The sequence below is a fragment of the Petromyzon marinus genome, unplaced genomic scaffold (assembly GCF_048934315.1).
Source record: "Petromyzon marinus isolate PM22_M1 ecotype Great Lakes invasive population unplaced genomic scaffold, UKy_Petmar_22M1.pri1.0 PM_Scaffold_68, whole genome shotgun sequence".
NCBI lineage: Eukaryota > Metazoa > Chordata > Hyperoartia > Petromyzontiformes > Petromyzontidae > Petromyzon > Petromyzon marinus.
The window spans coordinates 304,424-315,240 of record NW_027423675.1 but is presented as its reverse complement, the minus strand read 5'-3'; positions in this window follow the sequence as shown (position 1 = coordinate 315,240).

Below are 10,817 nucleotides of genomic sequence, written 5' to 3'. Positions count from 1 at the left end.
CAGATGTTCCAATAGTTTAACAGATGTCCCAGTAGTTTCACAGATGTCCCAGTAGTTTCACAAATGTCCCAGTAGTTTCACAGATGTTCCAGTAGTTTAACAGATGTCCCAATATCTTCTTTGGTTCTTTCGGTAAAGTCACGTAGAATGAGAATAAAATAATAAATTGATATTTTATTTTATCAATTTATTATTTTATTCTCATTCTACGTGACTTTACCGAAAGAACCAAAGAAGATGAATCATTGCAGTCACGAAAGCTTTAAATCGAGATGTCCCAATAGTTTCACAGATGTCCCAGTAGGTTAACAGATGTCCCGATAGTTTCACAAATGTCCCAGTAGTTTCACAGATGTCCCAGTAGTTTAACAGATGTCCCAATAGTTTCACAGATGTACCAGTAGTTTCACAGATGTCCCAATAGTTTCACAGATGTCCCAATAGTTTCACAGATGTCCCAGAAGTTTTACAGACATCCCAGTAGGTTAACAGATGTCCCGATAGTTTCACAGATGTACCAGTAGTTTCACAGATCTCCCAATAGTTTCACATATGTCCCATTAGTTTCACAGATGTCCCCATAGTTTCACAGATGTCCCAATAGTTTAACAGATGTCCCAGTAGTTTTACAGATGTCCCAGTAGGTTCACATATGTCCCAGTAGTTTCACAGATGTTCCAGTAGTTTAACAGATGTCCCAATATCTTCTTTGGTTCTTTCGGTAAAGTCACGTAGAATGAGAATAAAGTAATAAATTGATATTTTATTTTATCAATTTATTATTTTATTCTCATTCTACGTGACTTTACCGAAAGAACCAAAGAAGATGAATCATTGCAGTCACGAAAGCTTTAAATCGAGATGTCCCAATAGTTTCACAGATGTCCCAGTAGGTTAACAGATGTCCCGATAGTTTCACAAATGTCCCAGTAGTTTCACAGATGTCCCAGTAGTTTAACAGATGTCCCAATAGTTTCACAGATGTACCAGTAGTTTCACAGATGTCCCAATAGTTTCACAGATGTCCCAATAGTTTCACAGATGTCCCAGAAGTTTTACAGACATCCCAGTAGGTTAACAGATGTCCCGATAGTTTCACAGATGTACCAGTAGTTTCACAGATCTCCCAATAGTTTCACATATGTCCCATTAGTTTCACAGATGTCCCCATAGTTTCACAGATGTCCCAATAGTTTAACAGATGTCCCAGTAGTTTTACAGATGTCCCAGTAGGTTCACATATGTCCCAGAAGTTTTACAGATGTCCCAGTAGTTTCACAGATGTCCCAGTAGTTTCACAGATGTCCCAGTAGGTTAACAGATGTCCCCATAGTTTCGCAGATGTCCCAATAGTTAACAGATGTCCCAGTAGTTTTACAGATATCCCAGTAGGTTATCAGATGTCCCCATAGTTTCACAGATGTACCAGTAGTTTCACACATGTCCCAATAGTTTCACAGATTTCCCAATAGTTTCACATATGTACCAGTAGTTTTACACATTTCCCAATAGTTTCACATATGTCCCATTAGTTTCACAGATGTCCCCATAGTTTCACAGATGTCCCAATAGTTTCCCAGATGTCCCAATAGTTTCACAGATTTACCAGTAGTTTAACAGATGTTCCAATAGTTTAACAGATGTCCCAGTAGTTTCACAGATGTCCCAGTAGTTTCACAGATGTCCCAGTAGTTTCACATATGTCCCAGTAGTTTAACAGATGTCCCAATAGTTTCACAGATGTCCCAGTAGGTTAAGAGATGTCCCCATAGTTTCACAGATGTCCCACTAGTTTCATAGATGTGCCAATAGTTTCACAGATGTCCCAGTAGGTTAACAGATGTCCCCATAGTTTCACAGATGTCCCAATAGTTAACAGATGTCCCAGCAGTTTTACAGATATCCCAGTAGGTTAACAGATGTCCCCATAGTTTCACAGATGTCCCACTAGTTTCATAGATGTCCCAATAGTTTCACAGATGTCCGCATAGTTTCACAGATGTACCAGTAGTTTCACAGATGTCCCAATAGTTTCACAGATGTCCCAATAGTTTCACAGATGTCCCAATAGTTTCACATATGTCCCATTAGTTTCACAGATGACCCCATAGTTTCACAGAAGTCCCAATAGTTTCACAGATGTCCCAAAAGTTTCACCTATGTCCCATTTGTTTCACAGATGTCCCCATAGTTTCACAGATGTCCCAATAGTTTCACAGATGTCCCAATAGTTTCACATATGTCCCATTAGTTTCACAGATGACCCCATAGTTTCACAGATGTCCCAATAGTTTCACAGATGTCCCAAAAGTTTCACCTATGTCCCATTTGTTTCACAGATGTCCCCATAGTTTCACAGATGTCCCAATAGTTTCACAGATGTACCAGTAGTTTCACAGATGTCCCAATAGTTTCACAGATGTCCCAATAGTTTCACAGATGTCCCAGAAGTTTTACAGACATCCCAGTAGGTTAACAGATGTCCCGATAGTTTCACAGATGTACCAGTAGTTTCACAGATCTCCCAATAGTTTCAGATACGTCCCATTAGTTTCACAGATGTCCCCATCGTTTCACAGATGTCCCAATAGTTTAACAGATGTCCCAGTAGTTTCACAGATGTCCCAATAGTTTAACAGATGTCCCAGTAGTTTCACAGACGCCCCAATAGTTTCACATATGTCCCATTAGTTTTACAGATGTCCCCATAGTTTCACAGATGTCCCCATAGTTTCACAGATGTACCAGTAGTTTCACAGATGTCCCAATAGTTTCACAGATGTTCCAATAGTTTCACAGATGTCCCAATAGTTTCACATGTCCCATTAGTTTCACAGATGACCCCATAGTTTCACAGATGTCCCAATAGTTTCACAGATGTCCCAATAGTTTCACCTATGTCCCATTTGTTTCACAGATGTCCGCATAGTTTCACAGATGTCCCAATAGTTTCACAGATGTACCAGTAGTTTCACGGATGTCCCAATAGTTTCACAGATGTCCCAATAGTTTCACAGATGTCCCAGAAGTTTTACAGACATCCCAGTAGGTTAACAGATGTCCCTATAGTTTCACAGATGTACCAGTAGTTTCACAGATCTCCCAATAGTTTCACATATGTCCCATTAGTTTCACAGATGTCCCCATAGTTTCACAGATGTCCCAATAGTTTAACATATGTCCCAGTAGTTTTACAGATGTCCCAGTAGTTTCACACATGTCCCAGTAGTTTCACAGACGCCCCAATAGTTTCACATGTCCCATTAGTTTTACAGATGTCCCCATAGTTTCACAGATGTCCCAGTAGTTTAACAGATGTCCCAATAGTTTCACAGATTTCCCTATAGTTTCACATATGTACCAGTAGTTTTACACATTTCCCAATAGTTTCACATATGTCCCATTAGTTTCACAGATGTCCCCATAGTTTCACAGATGTCCCAATAGTTTCCCAGATGTCCCAATAGTTTCACAGATTTACCAGTAGTTTAACAGATGTTCCAATAGTTTAACAGATGTCCCAGTAGTTTCACAGATGTCCCAGTAGTTTCACAGATGTCCCAGTAGTTTCACATATGTCCCAGTAGTTTAACAGATGTCCCAAAAGTTTCACAGATGTCCCAGTAGGTTAACAGATGTCCCCATAGTTTCACAGATGTCCCACTAGTTTCATAGATGTGCCAATAGTTTCACAGATGTCCCAGTAGGTTAACAGATGTCCCCATAGTTTCACAGATGTCCCAATAGTTAACAGATGTCCCAGCAGTTTTACAGATATCCCAGTAGGTTAACAGATGTCCCCATAGTTTCACAGATGTACCAGTAGTTTCACAGATGTCCCAATAGTTTCACAGATGTCCCAATAGTTTCACAGATTTCCCAATAGTTTCACATATGTCCCAGTAGTTTTACACATTTCCCAATAGTTTCACATATGTCCCATTAGTTTCACAGATGTCCCCATAGTTTCACAGATGTGCCAATAGTTTCCCGGATGTCCCAATAGTTTCACAGATGTACCAGTAGTTTAACAGATGTTCCAATAGTTTAACAGATGTCCCAGTAGTTTCACAGATGTCCCAATAGTTTCACAGATGTCCCAGTAGGTTAACAGATGTCCCGATAGTTTCACAGATGTCCCAGTAGTTTCACAGATGTCCCAGTAGTTTCACAGATGTCCCAATAGTTTCACAGATGTCCCACTAGTTTCATAGATGTCCCAATAGTTTAACAGATGTCCCAGTAGGTTAAAAGATGTCCCCATAGTTTCACAGATGTCCCAATAGTTAACAGATGTCCCAGTAGTTTTACAGATATCCCAGTAGGTTAACAGATGTCCCCATAGTTTCACAGATGTACCAGTAGTTTCACAGATGTCCCAATAGTTTCACAGATGTCCCAGAAGTTTTACAGACATCCCAGTAGGTTAACAGATGTCCCGATAGTTTCACAGATGTACCAGTAGTTTCACAGATCTCCCAATAGTTTCACATATGTCCCATTAGTTTCACAGATGTCCCCATAGTTTCACAGATGTCCCAATAGTTTAACATATGTCCCAGTAGTTTTACAGATGTCCCAGTAGTTTCACACATGTCCCAGTAGTTTCACAGACGCCCCAATAGTTTCACATGTCCCATTAGTTTTACAGATGTCCCCATAGTTTCACAGATGTCCCAGTAGTTTAACAGATGTCCCAATAGTTTCACAGATTTCCCTATAGTTTCACATATGTACCAGTAGTTTTACACATTTCCCAATAGTTTCACATATGTCCCATTAGTTTCACAGATGTCCCCATAGTTCCACAGATGTCCCAATAGTTTCCCAGATGTCCCAATAGTTTCACAGATTTACCAGTAGTTTAACAGATGTTCCAATAGTTTAACAGATGTCCCAGTAGTTTCACAGATGTCCCAGTAGTTTCACAGATGTCCCAGTAGTTTCACATATGTCCCAGTAGTTTAACAGATGTCCCAAAAGTTTCACAGATGTCCCAGTAGGTTAACAGATGTCCCCATAGTTTCACAGATGTCCCACTAGATTCATAGATGTGCCAATAGTTTCACAGATGTCCCAGTAGGTTAACAGATGTCCCCATAGTTTCACAGATGTCCCAATAGTTAACAGATGTCCCAGCAGTTTTACAGATATCCCAGTAGGTTAACAGATGTCCCCATAGTTTCACAGATGTACCAGTAGTTTCACAGATGTCCCAATAGTTTCACAGATGTCCCAATAGTTTAACAGATTTCCCAATAGTTTCACATATGTCCCAGTAGTTTTACACATTTCCCAATAGTTTCACATATGTCCCATTAGTTTCACAGATGTCCCCATAGTTTCACAGATGTGCCAATAGTTTCCCGGATGTCCCAATAGTTTCACAGATGTACCAGTAGTTTAACAGATGTTCCAATAGTTTAACAGATGTCCCAGTAGTTTCACAGATGTCCCAATAGTTTCACAGATGTCCCAGTAGGTTAACAGATGTCCCGATAGTTTCACAGATGTCCCAGTAGTTTCACAGATGTCCCAGTAGTTTCACAGATGTCCCAATAGTTTCACAGATGTCCCACTAGTTTCATAGATGTCCCAATAGTTTAACAGATGTCCCAGTAGGTTAAAAGATGTCCCCATAGTTTCACAGATGTCCCAATAGTTAACAGATGTCCCAGTAGTTTTACAGATATCCCAGTAGGTTAACAGATGTCCCCATAGTTTCACAGATGTACCAGTAGTTTCACAGATGTCCCAATAGTTTCACAGATGTCCCAGAAGTTTTACAGACATCCCAGTAGGTTAACAGATGTCCCGATAGTTTCACAGATGTACCAGTAGTTTCACAGATCTCCCAATAGTTTCAGATACGTCCCATTAGTTTCACAGATGTCCCCATCGTTTCACAGATGTCCCAATAGTTTAACAGATGTCCCAGTAGTTTCACAGATGTCCCAATAGTTTAACAGATGTCCCAGTAGTTTCACAGATGCCCCAATAGTTTCACATATGTCCCATTAGTTTTACAGATGTCCCCATAGTTTCACAGATGTCCCCATAGTTTCACAGATGTACCAGTAGTTTCACAGATGTCCCAATAGTTTCACAGATGTTCCAATAGTTTCACAGATGTCCCAATAGTTTCACATATGTCCCATTAGTTTTACAGATGACCCCATAGTTTCACAGATGTCCCAATAGTTTCACAGATGTCCCAATAGTTTCACCTATGTCCCATTTGTTTCACAGATGTCCGCATAGTTTCACAGATGTCCCAATAGTTTCACAGATGTCCCCATAGTTTCACAGATGTCCCAATAGTTTAACAGATGTCCCAGTAGTTTTACAGATGTCCCAGTAGTTTCACACATGTCCCAGTAGTTTCACAGACGCCCCAATAGTTTCACATGTCCCATTAGTTTTACAGATGTCCCCATAGTTTCACAGATGTCCCAGTAGTTTAACAGATGTCCCAATAGTTTCACAGATTTCCCTATAGTTTCACATATGTACCAGTAGTTTTACACATTTCCCAATAGTTTCACATATGTCCCATTAGTTTCACAGATGTCCCCATAGTTTCACAGATGTCCCAATAGTTTCCCAGATGTCCCAATAGTTTCACAGATTTACCAGTAGTTTAACAGATGTTCCAATAGTTTAACAGATGTCCCAGTAGTTTCACAGATGTCCCAGTAGTTTCACAGATGTCCCAGTAGTTTCACATATGTCCCAGTAGTTTAACAGATGTCCCAATAGTTTCACAGATGTCCCAGTAGGTTAACAGATGTCCCCATAGTTTCACAGATGTCCCACTAGTTTCATAGATGTGCCAATAGTTTCACAGATGTCCCAGTAGGTTAACAGATGTCCCCATAGTTTCACAGATGTCCCAATAGTTAACAGATGTCCCAGTAGTTTTACAGATATCCCAGTAGGTTAACAGATGTCCCCATAGTTTCACAGATGTACCAGTAGTTTCACAGATGTCCCAATAGTTTCACAGATGTCCCAATAGTTTCACAGATTTCCCAATAGTTTCACATATGTCCCAGTAGTTTTACACATTTCCCAATAGTTTCACATATGTCCCATTAGTTTCACAGATGTCCCCATAGTTTCACAGATGTGCCAATAGTTTCCCGGATGTCCCAATAGTTTCACAGATGTACCAGTAGTTTAACAGATGTTCCAATAGTTTAACAGATGTCCCAGTAGTTTCACAGATGTCCCAATAGTTTCACAGATGTCCCAGTAGGTTAACAGATGTCCTGATAGTTTCACAGATGTCCCAGTAGTTTCACAGATGTCCCAGTAGTTTCACAGATGTCCCAATAGTTCCACAGATGTCCCACTAGTTTCATAGATGTCCCAATAGTTTAACAGATGTCCCAGTAGGTTAAAAGATGTCCCCATAGTTTCACAGATGTCCCAATAGTTAACAGATGTCCCAGTAGTTTTACAGATATCCCAGTAGGTTAACAGATGTCCCCATAGTTTCACAGATGTACCAGTAGTTTCACAGATGTCCCAATAGTTTCACAGATGTCCCAATAGTTTCACAGATTTCCCAATAGTTTCACATATGTCCCAGTAGTTTTACACATTTCCCAATAGTTTCACATATGTCCCATTAGTTTCACAGATGTCCCCATAGTTTCACAGATGTACCAGTAGTTTAACAGATGTTCCAATAGTTTAACAAATGTCCCAGTAGTTTCACAGATGTCCCAGTAGTTTCACAGATGTTCCAGTAGTTTCACAGATGTCCCAGTAGTTTAACAGATGTCCCAATAATTTCACAGATGTCCCAGTAGGTTAACAGATATCCCCATAGTTTCACAGATGTACCAGTAGTTTCACAGATGTCCCAATAGTTTCACAGATGTCCCAATAGTTTCACAGATGTCCCAATAGTTTCCCATATGTCCCATTAGTTTCACAGATGACCCCATAGTTTCACAGATGTCCCAATAGTTTCACAGATGTCCCAATAGTTTCACAGATGTCCCAATAGTTTCACCTATGTCCCATTTGTTTCACAGATGTCCCCATAGTTTCACAGATGTCCCAATAGTTTCACAGATGTACCAGTAGTTTCGCAGATGTCCCAATAGTTTCACAGATGTCCCAATAGTTTCACAGATGTCCCAGAAGTTTTACAGACATCCCAGTAGGTTAACAGATGTCCCGATAGTTTCACAGATTTCCCAATAGTTTCACATATGTACCAGTAGTTTTACACATTTCCCAATAGTTTCACATATGTCCCAATAGTTTCACAGATGTACCAGTAGTTTCACGGATGTCCCAATAGTTTCACAGATGTCCCAATAGTTTCACAGATGTCCCAGAAGTTTTACAGACATCCCAGTAGGTTAACAGATGTCCCGATAGTTTCACAGATGTACCAGTAGTTTCACAGATCTCCCAATAGTTTCACATATGTCCCATTAGTTTCACAGATGTCCCCATAGTTTCACAGATGTCCCAATAGTTTCACAGATGTACCAGTAGTTTCACAGATGTCCCAATAGTTTCACAGATGTCCCAATAGTTTAACAGATTTCCCAATAGTTTCACATATGTCCCAGTAGTTTTACACATTTCCCAATAGTTTCACATATGTCCCATTAGTTTCACAGATGTCCCCATAGTTTCACAGATGTGCCAATAGTTTCCCGGATGTCCCAATAGTTTCACAGATGTACCAGTAGTTTAACAGATGTTCCAATAGTTTAACAGATGTCCCAGTAGTTTCACAGATGTCCCAATAGTTTCACAGATGTCCCAGTAGGTTAACAGATGTCCCGATAGTTTCACAGATGTCCCAGTAGTTTCACAGATGTCCCAGTAGTTTCACAGATGTCCCAATAGTTTCACAGATGTCCCACTAGTTTCATAGATGTCCCAATAGTTTAACAGATGTCCCAGTAGGTTAAAAGATGTCCCCATAGTTTCACAGATGTCCCAATAGTTAACAGATGTCCCAGTAGTTTTACAGATATCCCAGTAGGTTAACAGATGTCCCCATAGTTTCACAGATGTACCAGTAGTTTCACAGATGTCCCAATAGTTTCACAGATGTCCCAGAAGTTTTACAGACATCCCAGTAGGTTAACAGATGTCCCGATAGTTTCACAGATGTACCAGTAGTTTCACAGATCTCCCAATAGTTTCAGATACGTCCCATTAGTTTCACAGATGTCCCCATCGTTTCACAGATGTCCCAATAGTTTAACAGATGTCCCAGTAGTTTCACAGATGTCCCAATAGTTTAACAGATGTCCCAGTAGTTTCACAGATGCCCCAATAGTTTCACATATGTCCCATTAGTTTTACAGATGTCCCCATAGTTTCACAGATGTCCCCATAGTTTCACAGATGTACCAGTAGTTTCACAGATGTCCCAATAGTTTCACAGATGTTCCAATAGTTTCACAGATGTCCCAATAGTTTCACATATGTCCCATTAGTTTTACAGATGACCCCATAGTTTCACAGATGTCCCAATAGTTTCACAGATGTCCCAATAGTTTCACCTATGTCCCATTTGTTTCACAGATGTCCGCATAGTTTCACAGATGTCCCAATAGTTTCACAGATGTCCCCATAGTTTCACAGATGTCCCAATAGTTTAACAGATGTCCCAGTAGTTTTACAGATGTCCCAGTAGTTTCACACATGTCCCAGTAGTTTCACAGACGCCCCAATAGTTTCACATGTCCCATTAGTTTTACAGATGTCCCCATAGTTTCACAGATGTCCCAGTAGTTTAACAGATGTCCCAATAGTTTCACAGATTTCCCTATAGTTTCACATATGTACCAGTAGTTTTACACATTTCCCAATAGTTTCACATATGTCCCATTAGTTTCACAGATGTCCCCATAGTTTCACAGATGTCCCAATAGTTTCCCAGATGTCCCAATAGTTTCACAGATTTACCAGTAGTTTAACAGATGTTCCAATAGTTTAACAGATGTCCCAGTAGTTTCACAGATGTCCCAGTAGTTTCACAGATGTCCCAGTAGTTTCACATATGTCCCAGTAGTTTAACAGATGTCCCAATAGTTTCACAGATGTCCCAGTAGGTTAACAGATGTCCCCATAGTTTCACAGATGTCCCACTAGTTTCATAGATGTGCCAATAGTTTCACAGATGTCCCAGTAGGTTAACAGATGTCCCCATAGTTTCACAGATGTCCCAATAGTTAACAGATGTCCCAGTAGTTTTACAGATATCCCAGTAGGTTAACAGATGTCCCCATAGTTTCACAGATGTACCAGTAGTTTCACAGATGTCCCAATAGTTTCACAGATGTCCCAATAGTTTCACAGATTTCCCAATAGTTTCACATATGTCCCAGTAGTTTCACAGATCTCCCAATAGTTTCAGATACGTCCCATTAGTTTCACAGATGTCCCCATCGTTTCACAGATGTCCCAATAGTTTAACAGATGTCCCAGTAGTTTCACAGATGTCCCAATAGTTTAACAGATGTCCCAGTAGTTTCACAGATGCCCCAATAGTTTCACATATGTCCCATTAGTTTTACAGATGTCCCCATAGTTTCACAGATGTCCCCATAGTTTCACAGATGTACCAGTAGTTTCACAGATGTCCCAATAGTTTCACAGATGTTCCAATAGTTTCACAGATGTCCCAATAGTTTCACATATGTCCCATTAGTTTTACAGATGACCCCATAGTTTCACAGATGTCCCAATAGTTTCACAGATGTCCCAATAGTTTCACCTATGTCCCATTTGTTTCACAGATGTCCGCATAGTTTCACAGATGTCCCAATAGTTTC